Raw genomic sequence first — 12149 nt, 5'->3', positions numbered from 1 at the left:
GTGTCTAGCCCATGTGCCAAGCAGTGTGCTAGGTCGTGCCAAACCTATAGGGTATACTGACTTATGCAACACAGCCAAGTCACATGCCCGTGTGCTAGGCCATGTGCAAATTAAGTGGTATACTGACTTATGCCACACCGCCAATTGTACGCCCGTGTGTGAGACCGTACGGAGCATACTGACTTCATTTAAATTTCAACACCAAGGGACACACAGCCGTGTAACATGATCGTGTGTCACACACGGCTGAGACACACGCCTGTGTCTCTGCCCGTGTGGACAAAAATAGGCTATTTATAGGCCATTTTTCCACCCAGTTTTTATGCACACCTACACAATTCAAATGCTACTCACTCATAGCATAAATGGTGAAACAACCTAGTTTTAGCTAAATTAAAACAGTGGTTTCGAGACCAAAAATTTGAGGTCAAAAATTTATTTTAATATTATTTTTTGTGTTTATAGCATGTGACTATATATGTGTGAAAATTTTGTAAGCTAATTTTATCGTTTAATAGCTTAATCCGAGAAAAGCACTAAATCGCATAAACTGTAAAAGTTGCATGCTATAAGTTAAGAGTGTCTATTTGCTATGGTTTATTAAACCAAAGGTCCTTATGATGTTATTAGACCATTGATAGTGGGAATGGACATAAATAGACATATATTAGGTGATTTTATATGGTTTCATTAAAGATTAAAATTGAAAATTAGTAAATAATCTTATTATTAAGTAAAACAAAATTAAAATTGGTTTCATTTCATCATCTTCAACCGATTTTCTTGAGAAGCAAGAGGGCTAGGGTTCAGGCATTTGAATGTTTGATTAAGATATGTTCTTTGCTCTATTTTTGATGATTTCTATGTTTTTGTGATCGTTGCTTTGAGTACTAGCTAGCCCATGCCCTAATTTTTGAGTTTGTTAGTGATTTTGTAAAATTGCATTGATGAATCCATGAGATTTTGAATGTTTGATGATGGAAAATGAATATTTGTTGATAGTTATACAAGTTTTACTAAGTGATTTTGAGTAAAAATGCCTATTAGGGATTAATTTGTGAAAAGTGTAAATTGAGAGGTTGAAATGTGAAATAAATGAAAGCTTTGTGCTACTAGGAGCCTATGTGAAATTCAACTATGGTGAAATTGGATCAAATTATGTGAATTTTGTATTTTTATGAAATAGAGACTAAATTGAATAAATGTGAAAGCTTAGGGCCAAAGTGTAAAAATGCCCAAATATGTGTTTGTGGATTAAATTAAATGAATCAATGAATAAATGAATTAATTTTGAATGTATATAGATCAAGAACGAAAGAAATCAGACTTAGATCGAGGAAGAAAAAAATACTTGATTAATCGACTAGTTTCGTTGTTTCTACAATCGAGGTAAGTTTATATGCAAATAAATGTCTTTGGATTGAATTATATATGCTTCATTATCATTGAATTGCTATGAATGTTGAACGAGCAAATACGACAAGAATCGATGAAGTTACGATATCTGAAAAGTCCTATACGAACCTTAGGAATTGTATAGGATACGAATGTCATGACATTAGGTTACCTAGATGTGATTACATGTAAGATCATGTCTGGGACATTGGCATTGTATTGTGATTACATGTAAGACCATGTCTGAGACATTGGCATCATTATTCGATTTCATGTAAGACCCTGTCTGGGACAGTGGCATCGATATGTGACGACATGTAAGACCATATCTGGGATATGGCTTTGTACGAGCTATTATGATTTCTGAGTATCCTTAATGATTCCAAATGGTTCAACGGGAAAAGTCAAATCAAGAAAGAATGTGTGAATGAGTTAAGTGACATAGGTACGTATGAGATTTATACGAGTATTGAAAAATGGAAATATTTGATGAATTTAATTATGACATTGAATATGTGTACAATGAGAAAGGTTTGTGAACTTGAATGTGTTTAGCTATGCTTAGCATATTTGAACTAATATGAAAATATTCATATGATGACTTTATTTGTATATGGCTTATTAAGCTTTTAAAGCTTACTGTGTTTATTTTTCCCTATTTTATAGATTATCGAAGCTAGCTCAGACATTGGGGATCGTCGGAAAACGTCATCACACTATCGACCATCTTGTTGGTACTTTTGAAGCTTTGTATATATAGTATATGTCATGTATATATAGTTTCATCTTGGTATGATTTGAACTTTGAATTTAGCCATGTGAGTTGGCTTGTAATGGTGTTGTTGATGAAGTTGAATTTGGCTTATGTTATGGGCTAATAAATGATATGTGATGTATTTATGATGTCTTATGTTTTGGTAGGCTTGATATTGTCATTTTGATGGGTTGATGGATAAGTACTTAGTAAATTGTTAATGATGTGTTATGGTTTGAGAAATGGTAAGATTTGGTTTAAATTAAGATGATGTTTGGATGCCACCTTGGTTAATTTATGTTTGATGATTTGGGATATGTCTAAATGTGGTTATTAGTTAAAGAAACAATTGGTTTTGGCATATTTTTCGTTGTGTATTTGAGTAATGAATTGAATAGAATTGGTATTGTAAGTTTGGTGTATGAAATAGCATGTTTGGGTTTCCTATTATTGTATTGAAATGGTACAAATGTTGTGGTTTAGGTATGCTTGAGAAAGGGTGAGAAATTGGCTTCAACCAAGCATATTTTCACTCCACACGGCCAAGCACACGGCGTGTGGCTTGACCGTGTGTGACACATGGCTTTGGTACACAGCCCTGTGTCCCTTAAGGTACCTTTTTGAATTAAGTCAGTATACCCTATAGGTTTGGCATGGCCTAGACACACGGGCTTGTCTACTGGCCGTGTGTGGCATACGGGCAGGCACATGGGCGTGTGGCCGGCCGTGTAACCCAAGTCAGTAACCTCTCCAGATTTCCCACGGCCATGGCACACGGGCATGTCCTCGGCCTTGTGGTGCAAGTTAGTATGTATGCCCTATTTTCACACGGCCTATGACACGGGGTTGTCTGGTCGCCATGTGAGGCACACGGCCTGTTCACACGGGCGTGTGGCCACTTTATGCATGAAAATTTTCCAAGTTTCTCAAAGTTTTCAATTGTTATCAGTTTAGCTTCGGTCCTCTTTTAAGCATGTTTTAAGGTCTCGTATGACCTTGTAAGGGACAATGTGAATGAGTTGAATGGATTTTGATCATGATTGCATAAATGTTTGTGAATGATGTGTATGATTCGGTAATGCTTCGTAACCCTATTTCGGCAACGGATACGGGTTAGGGATGATACAAGTGGTCATCAAATTCAACCAAAATCAAGACTAAAACATACCATTTCAATTTCAACTACTAGAATGCTTACTATCTCATATTTTACTCATTCAAATAATACCAACTTTACATATTCAAATCATCTAATTAAACATTTTCCAAACATGCTTCATCATACATTAATCCACAAGCACATAGCTTCTCAATTATCAACCATTAGACATCTATAATACCAACTATCAATAACATTGCAAAACAACCTCAATCACTCAATATAAACCATATGCGCACTTATATATATACATACTCAAACTAGCCAAATTAAGCCAATTCTCATTGCTATATGTACAAACCGAAACATAACCATTCATAAGCCATCTCAAATGGAAAAAATCACTACCAAGATACATATCAAAATGACCATAATCCTATACATGCCATATGACCAAACCATAAGCTTAAAAGTACCAAAGTGAAGGTTGGATAGTGTGACGTAGTCTCTGACGATCCTCGAATCTGAGCTAGCTCTGAAATTACTATGAAACATGGGAAAGAAAAACAAAGTAAGCTATATAGCTTAGTAAGCTCGTATGAAATAAACTCAACAAATCATAAATGCACAATTCATCAATTTGAACTTGTTAATTCTTAATTCATAAATGCTAACAAACTTTCCACATGCTTAATCATACACTTATATGAAAACTTCATAACTTCTACAAATTAAAGCTCGTATGATACATATACATACCTGAACCAATCTATAACAAAATCATACCCAAACGAAAAAATGTCAAATACTTTAATTCTCGTACACTAAGTGCCAATACTTAACCAAAGCTGTTTTAATTTCGCACACTAAGTGTCATACATAGCCGAAGCTATCTCGAATCGCACACTAAGTGCCATACATAGTCGAAGCTATCTCGAATTACACACTAAGTGCCATACATAACTGAATTGTCGTCAAATATGACTGTAGTCTCGTATACACAATTTATACAATATCGAAGCATTTAAAACATAATTATAACAATGCTTATAACTAATGTGGAAACGATGAAATAAGTCATTTAGTCGATAACTTTAGTTTTTCCTTAATCCAAATCCAGATCCAGATCCGAATTCTATTTTTCTTGATCTAAATATATTCAAAATTAACTTATTTAATCATCTCTCTATTCAATTTAATCCAAAACAAACATTAGGGCTATTTTACATATTTGCCTATAAACTTTCACATTTTTACAATTTAGTCTTTATTACACAAAATCACAAATTCATGCAAATTTCAAGACACCCATGCTTATCTGAATTACTAATATACCGCTAGCAGCCCATATTTTTCATTTATTTCACATTTTAACCACAAAGTTTCAACATTTCTCAATTTAATCCCTATTTTGCATTTCACTAAAAATCACTTAACAAAACTTGTATATCTATTAACAAGCATTCATGATCTATCAAGAAACTTCAAAACACATGCTTATTCATCAATGGCATCATGAAAAATGTTAACCAGTTTTGCAAAATAGTCCTTGGGCTAGCTAGCATTAGTTGCAGTGATCACAAAAACATAGAAATCATTAAAAACATGACAAAAATCACTCACCAATTAAAGCTTGAAATGGCCGAACCCTAGCTCATTCCCATGGCGTTTTTCTCTTTTAAAATTTGGTGGAATATGGTAAATTAAAAGATGATAGCTTTATGGTTTTGTTATTTACTTATTAATTATCCAATTTACTAAATTAACCTTAGTTATAATTCATTAAAACATATAATGCATGCCCATATTTTTCCACTCACAATTAAAATGGTCTAATTACAGCATAAGGACCTTAAATTTAAGGTTCTATAGCTATTAGATACTTTTAGCTAATAGAACTCCACTTTTACACTTTACGCGATTTAGTTTTTTTTTACAGAATTAAGCATTCAAACGATAAAATTAATTCACAAAACTTTCACATATATATGCTATCATGTTGTAAAAACTTAAAATAATATTAAAATAATTCTTCAATCTCAGATTTGTGGTTTTGAAACCACTGTTCCTAGTTGACTAAAAATGGGATGTTATAGAGACACCATTTATTCGGTGAGAAGTGTCACATCTTTTCCGATCATAAGAGTTTAAAGTATTTAATGACTCAAAAAGATTTGAATTTACAAAAATAGAGATGGCTCAAGCTATTGAAAGATTATGAGTAGCGATCAATTATCACCCGGGAAAAGTGAACGTAGTCGCAGATGCTTTAAGTAGAAAATCCCTGTTTGCTTTGAGGACGATGAATACGTGGTTAACCTTATCTAACGATGGATCATTTTTGACTGAGTTGAAAGCTAGACCGATATTTCTTCAGCAAATTTTTGAAGCTTAGAAAGGTGATAGTGAGTTGCAAGCGAAGAGAGTTGCAAACCGAATAATGGTTTAGAATATCAGATTGGATCCAGTGATTGTTGGAGATTTCGAGGTAGGGTTTGTGCACGGAGAGATACTGAACTAATTTAGAAAATTTTTCATGAGGCACACAATAGCTGTCTATCTATTCATCTTGGAAGTACCAAGATGTATAATGATTTGAAACAATTTTACTGGTGGTCAGACATGAAACGAGACATTTCAGAGTTTGTATCAAGATGTTTAATTTGTCAACAAGTAAAAGCTGAACATCAAGTGCCTTTGGGCTTACTTTAGCCTGTGATGATACGCGAGTGGAAATAGGATAGAGTTACGATAGATTTCGTATCGGGGTTACCATTGACTCTGAATAAGAAAGACGCTGTTTGGGTCATTGTCGATAGGCTAACGAAATCGGCTCATTTCATTTTGGTATGTATAGATTATTCACTTGATAAACTAGTTGAATTGTACATTGCTGAGATTGTTAGATTGCACGGGGTACCTACTTCTATTATTTTGAATAGAGATCTGAGGTTCACGTCGCAATTTTGAAAGAAATTCCAAGAAGCGTTGGGTACAAAGTTGAATTTTAGTACTGCATTTCATCCACAAACCGATGGTCGACCTAAAAGAGTGATTCAAATTCTAAAAGATATGCTTCGCTGTTGTGTTTTAGAGTTCGAAGGTAGTTGGGAAAAATATTTACCGCAACAATTATCAATCGAGTATAAAGATGGCACCGTATGAAGCATTGTATGGCTGCAAGTGTCAAACTCTGTTGTACTGATTGAGCTTAGTGAGAATCACGGGGTTAATTTTGTCAGAGAAACTAAAGAGAAAGTGAAAGTAATTCATGATTGTTTGAAAGCAACTTTGGATCGACAGAAATCATATGCGAATTTGAAACAGAAGGATATTGAATTTTAGGTTGGTGATAAAGTGTTTCTGACAGTGTCTTTGTGGAAGAAAATTCTTAGATTTGGTCACAAAGGAAAGTTGAGTCCGCATTTCATTCGGTCGTATGAGATTATTGAAAGAATAGGGCCAGTGGCATATCGACTAGCTTTGTTGTCGGAGTTAGAAAGGATCCACAATGTATTTCATGTGTCGATGTTGTGACGATATCGAACAGATCCATCACATGAAATCTCACCGTCAGAGATTGAGATTTGACCCGATATGACATACAGTGAAGAACCGATCAAAGTATCAACTCGAGAGGTTAAACAATTGAGAATAAAAACATAGCTCTAGTGAAAGTTTTGTTGAAATGACATGGGGTCGAAGAGGCTATGTGGGAACTCGAAGAAGCTATATGAAAATAGTACCCTAACCTCTTTTTTGGTAAGATTTTCGGGGACAAAATTCCCTAATGGGGGAGAGTTATAACAACCCGTTTTTGGGTCAAATCAAAATAGTGGTTTTGGAATTGGAAATCTGAAGAAGAAATATTTATTTTATTATTTCTTTAATGTCTACAGCATGATAGAATAATTGTGTAAAAATTTTGTTAAGAAATTTTATCGATTGAGTGCTCAATTTGACTAGAAGGACTAAATTGTAATAGGTGCAAAACTTGAACTCTATAAGTTAAAGGTGTCTAATTGTATGAAATTTTAAATTAGAGGTCTTTAAATGGTAATTAGACCATTATACTTTAGGATGGACATAAATGGACATGGTTGGTGAAATTTTAAAGTTATACATTAGAGGTATTTTAGTAATTTGGTAAATAAAGACAGATCAACCTAAATAAAAAAGTGTCCATCTTCTCAATTTCATCTGCCCATAGCCGAATTTTACAAGGAAGACATAGCTATAGTTTTGGCCAAGCTTTCAAGCCCGATTGTAAATCCGTTCTTGTCCCGTTTCTAATTATTTTTATATTTTTGAGATCATTGTAACTTAATTTAGCTATTCCAAGGACTAATTTGAGAGAAAGTTAAAGTCTAAAATTTTACCCATGTTGAATATACTTGTATTTTGATGTTTGATGGTAGAAAATGCATGTTTGTTGTTTGTTAAACAACATTTGTAAAGTGATTTTTGGTAAAAATGTCAAATGTCAAATAGGGACTTATTTGTAAAGTGTTGAAAAATGTGTGGTAAAGTGTCAATAAATGCAACATGTAGGCTGTTATGAGTAAGGGTAAGGTTTGGCTAGGCTTGGGTTGTGATGAAATTGAATTAAATTCATTTTATGAGCCTAGGGACTAAATTGTAAAATGTTAAAATAATAGGGGTAAAAATATAATTTTTGCCATCATATGATTTTGGACTGAATTGAATAGCTTGATGATTAAATGAGTTAAATATGGTATTATAGATAAAGAAAAATACAGTTCGGGTCTAGACTGGGGGAAAAATAAAGTAATTGATGAATAGATCCTTTTTGCCTTTTTGTAACCGAGGTAATTTCATATGTAAATAAGCTTTATTATAATTTTATTTTAAATGCTTTAATTTTGTATGAATTGTGACGTTTTGGCAAGCGAGAAATCCTAGTCGAACCTTAGGAATAGATTAGGATACAAGTGACATGTCACTAGGGTATTATGTTATGTGACCTGGGTGCTGGTCTTGTACGTCCAACTGGTGGCTGAGTATATCGACATATGTTGCAGTTACTTGACAGCTTGTGTGAGCAGACCCATTGATGGCTCGAGAGGGAGCATATATGTGTTATGAGATAGAGGTAGCAATGGCTACATATGTGACACCTTGTGTGTAAGTTTTCCCGAGTATCTGATATTATTATTCTGAGTGGTTCATTAGGGATGTCAATGATGAGAATAGGTATGAAATTATTTCTAGATGGTATAGGTATGGACATAAAGCTTATGCTTATTAAATTCGTGCAATGATGATTTTAAGGTAAGTTTATGATGGAATGAATTTTAGTCATGAGATTATGGAAAATTACATTATCTTATATTATATTACTTGAATGTTAAATGTATGGTAAGATTTGCTTATTTCTTTCATACGAGCTTACTAAGCTATATAGTGTACTCCGTTTTACTTTCCATGTTTTATAGTGTCACCAAGCTAGCTTATATTGGAGATCGTCAGAGATCGCATCACACTATCAAACTATCATTTTCGGTATGAATGATTTTAAACATTTGAGTATATGGCATGTATAGGGACTTGGTCATTTTGTTATATGTGTCATCATGATTGATAAACCGTAATTTATACATATTTTTACCTCATGTTTAACACATTTTATGGATGATTTCCCATTAGAATTGGTGAATTCGATGCTCCTAATGCTTTAATTTCATGTTTTATACTTAGGAGAGCATAAGAGAGCAAAAGGAACGAGAAACGGGCCAAAAATAAAGAAAATGGGCCAAAGTACGAAATCAACACGGCTTGGACCTCCTCACACGGGTAGACCACATGGTCGTGTCAATTTGGCAGGCTCAAGCACGGCCTGAAGTAATCGCACACGGGCGTGTCACACGGCGTGTCCCTACCGAGCCCAAGTTAAGTTCAATTCGGAAAAGGCTAATTTTGAGGGCTCTTTGGCATTCCAAAGGCTATAAATACACCCTAGAGAAGGAAGAAAGGGGGCACACAGGGAGGGAGTAAGAAATTACTCCGAGAAAGCTGATTTATCCATTTCAGAAGCCAGATTCATCATCAAGACTGAAGATCTCTCCTCAATTTCCCCTTCAGGAGTTTTGGGTTTTCTTTATGTTTTGTATTGTTTATTATTCTGAGATGTTTTCTTATTTAGTTATGAACTAAAAACCCTAAATACGTAAGGGGAATGAAACCTAAGACGAATCTTGTTATTATTTTCTGAATTGTATGATAAATATTTAACTTGTTCTTAATTACGTGTTCTTAATTCTTATTTTGATATCCTAGGATACTGATTCAAGATAAGCTCTTATTCACAGGAGGAATAGACCCTGTCTAAGAGTACATTTGTCATAATTAAGCGGAGTTGTTTGCGCGCCTAGACATAGGGTGACAAGATTTTACCGGATTAGGGTGAAACCTAATAAGGGGATCCATAGATCGAGTTAATGCAACCTAGGGTGTTAATTAGAGAAAGGTCTCAATTATTCAATCTAGGGATTAGACGTTATTAGTCTTGGATAAGGATAATAACATAACTTAGGGATCTCTACGGAACAAGTTAAATAAATAAATCGTCCGATTTGGAGCCAAAATAACAAGTACAGTCTAGGTGGATTTTTCTCTAGGTATTGTCTTAATTCAATCGATTTTCCCAAAAGCAATTCCCCAATTCCATTCTCTGTGAATTCTTAGTTTAGATAATTAGTTAGTTAAAACAGAACCTCTTTATTCTTAGGCTAGATAATAAAAGACAGTCATTACTAGTACTTTTAGTTCCTATGGGTTTGACAATCCGGTCTTGCTAAAAGTATACTACTGTTCGATAGGTACACTTGCCTACATCGCGATAATAGTTAGTTTCAAGAACGATTAATTATAAATATTTAAAACCTATCACGAAATCACGCGATCAAGTTTTTGGTGCCGTTGCCGGGGAACTAAGATATTAGGAACGCTCAATTTTTATTACTTTAGCCATTTTTTTTCTTGCAATTTAATTTAATTTAATTTATTATTATTATTTATTAATTTACTTTTTTTTCTTTCTCTTGGCAGGTTTTTATAGTTTACGACTAGAAGAAACCCGTCAGGACCACTACTTTTTGACAAAGAAATTGATCGCACAGTTCGTAGACATTAAAGAGAAATAAGGCAAAACTTAAGATACACAGAGAACGAGCAAGAGGACGATACTCAACCCCCAACTGAAGAGATGGCTGAAAACCAAGACAATCAGCTACCTCCTGCAATTGTGGTTAATCAAAATTCTGCTCCACGCACTATGTATGATTATGCTAAACCTTCTTTAACTGGAACTGAATTGAGCATAGTTAGACTGCTGTAGCTGCAAATACTTTTGAACTAAAACCTAACACTATTCAAATGATACAACAATTTGTTCAGTTTGATGGTTTGCAGGATGAGGATCCCAAAGCTCACTTAGCAAACTTCTTAGAACTATGCAATACATTTAAAATTAATGGTGTTTATGATGATGCCATTTGTCTTCAGTTATTCCCTTTTTCATTGAGAAAAAAAGCTAAACAGTGGTTTAACTCATTACCACGAGGGTCAATCACTACTGGGGAACAAATGACCGAAAAATTTCTATTAAAATATTTTCCGCTGGTTAAAACAGCTAAATTATGTAATGATATCTCTTCGTTTGTGCAGATGGACTTAGAAACTCTTTACGATGCATGGGAGAGATACAAAGACTTACTGAGAAGGTGCCCTCACCATGGGTTACCACTTTGGCTACAGGTTCAAACATTCCATAATGGCCTGAATCTTTCGACTCGACAAATGGTTGACGCAGCTACTTGCGGAACCATCAATAATAAAACACCTAAAGATGTCTATGAGTTTATATAGGAGATGTCACTGAATAACTATCAGTGGCAAGTCATGATGACTAAGCCAACTAAAACAGTAGATGTTTATAACGTCGATTCGGTTACTATGTTGTCAAACTAGGTAGAACTTCTAAATAAAAAGATTGATGGTTTACTTGGTTCTACTTAGGTACATCCAGTAATGAGGTGCGAGACGAATGGAGGAGGAGCATGCACAGAGTACAAACCCTTCAACCCTAGCATCGAGGAGGAACAAGTCCAATATATGGGTAACAACTAACTCTTGATCCCAAAATAACCCATATAGTTACACTTACAATGCAGGTTGGAGGAACCACCCCAATTTCTCGTGGGTTGGTCAAGGAAATCAATGACCACAACATCTTCCAGGCTTTCAACAACCACCCTATCAACAGGAAAAGAAGTTGAACCTTGAAGAGATGCTCTCAAATTTTATATCGGTGTCAGAAACCCATTTTTAGAACACTGAGACAGCACTTAAAAATCAACAAGCGTCGATCCAAGGACTCAAAACTCAGATAGGCCAGCTTTCCAAACTAATCTCCGAACGACCACAAGGTAGCTTGCCAAGTAATACTGAGCCAACCCAAGGGAACAGCTCAATGAAATTAATATTCAAGATGGCGAAGGAGTCGTTGAGCCTGAACCAGAATCGAGGCAAGAAACTGTGGTAAGCAAAGGTCAAGGTGAGGTAGGTCATAATAAAAACAAATCAGTGAATGACAAATATAAACCTCGTGTGCCATACCCCAATGCGACAAGGAAAGACCGCTCAGATGAACAATTTGGTAAATTCCTTAAACTCTTAAAAAAATTACACATTAACTTACAGTTTATTGAAGCTCTATCGCAGATGCCAAACGCAATGAAATTTTTAAAGGAACTTTAAGCAAATAAGTGGAAGTTGGACGAAGCGTCGCATGTAGAGCTAAATGCAGTGTGCTCAGCTATTCTGCAAAATAAGTTACCGAACAAATTAAAAGATCCAGGGAGTTTTGCGATTCCTTGCTTA

At 34.7% G+C, this 12149-nt stretch overlaps 1 non-coding gene across 1 annotated transcript; it reads right to left on the bottom strand.

Moving 5' to 3' along the window:
• Window positions 1-10901: 10901 nt before the first annotated feature.
• On the bottom strand, window positions 10902-11008 carry LOC121206819 (small nucleolar RNA R71). Its single transcript, XR_005901991.1, has one exon. It is a non-coding gene; the product is annotated as a small nucleolar RNA R71 (small nucleolar RNA).
• Between the last annotated feature and the right edge of the window lie 1141 nt (window positions 11009-12149).

Source organism: Gossypium hirsutum, chromosome A09 (genome assembly GCF_007990345.1).
Source record: "Gossypium hirsutum isolate 1008001.06 chromosome A09, Gossypium_hirsutum_v2.1, whole genome shotgun sequence".
Taxonomy (NCBI): Eukaryota; Viridiplantae; Streptophyta; class Magnoliopsida; order Malvales; family Malvaceae; genus Gossypium; species Gossypium hirsutum.
Note: the sequence above shows the minus strand (reverse complement) of the source record. Positions and strands in the feature narration are given on the sequence as shown.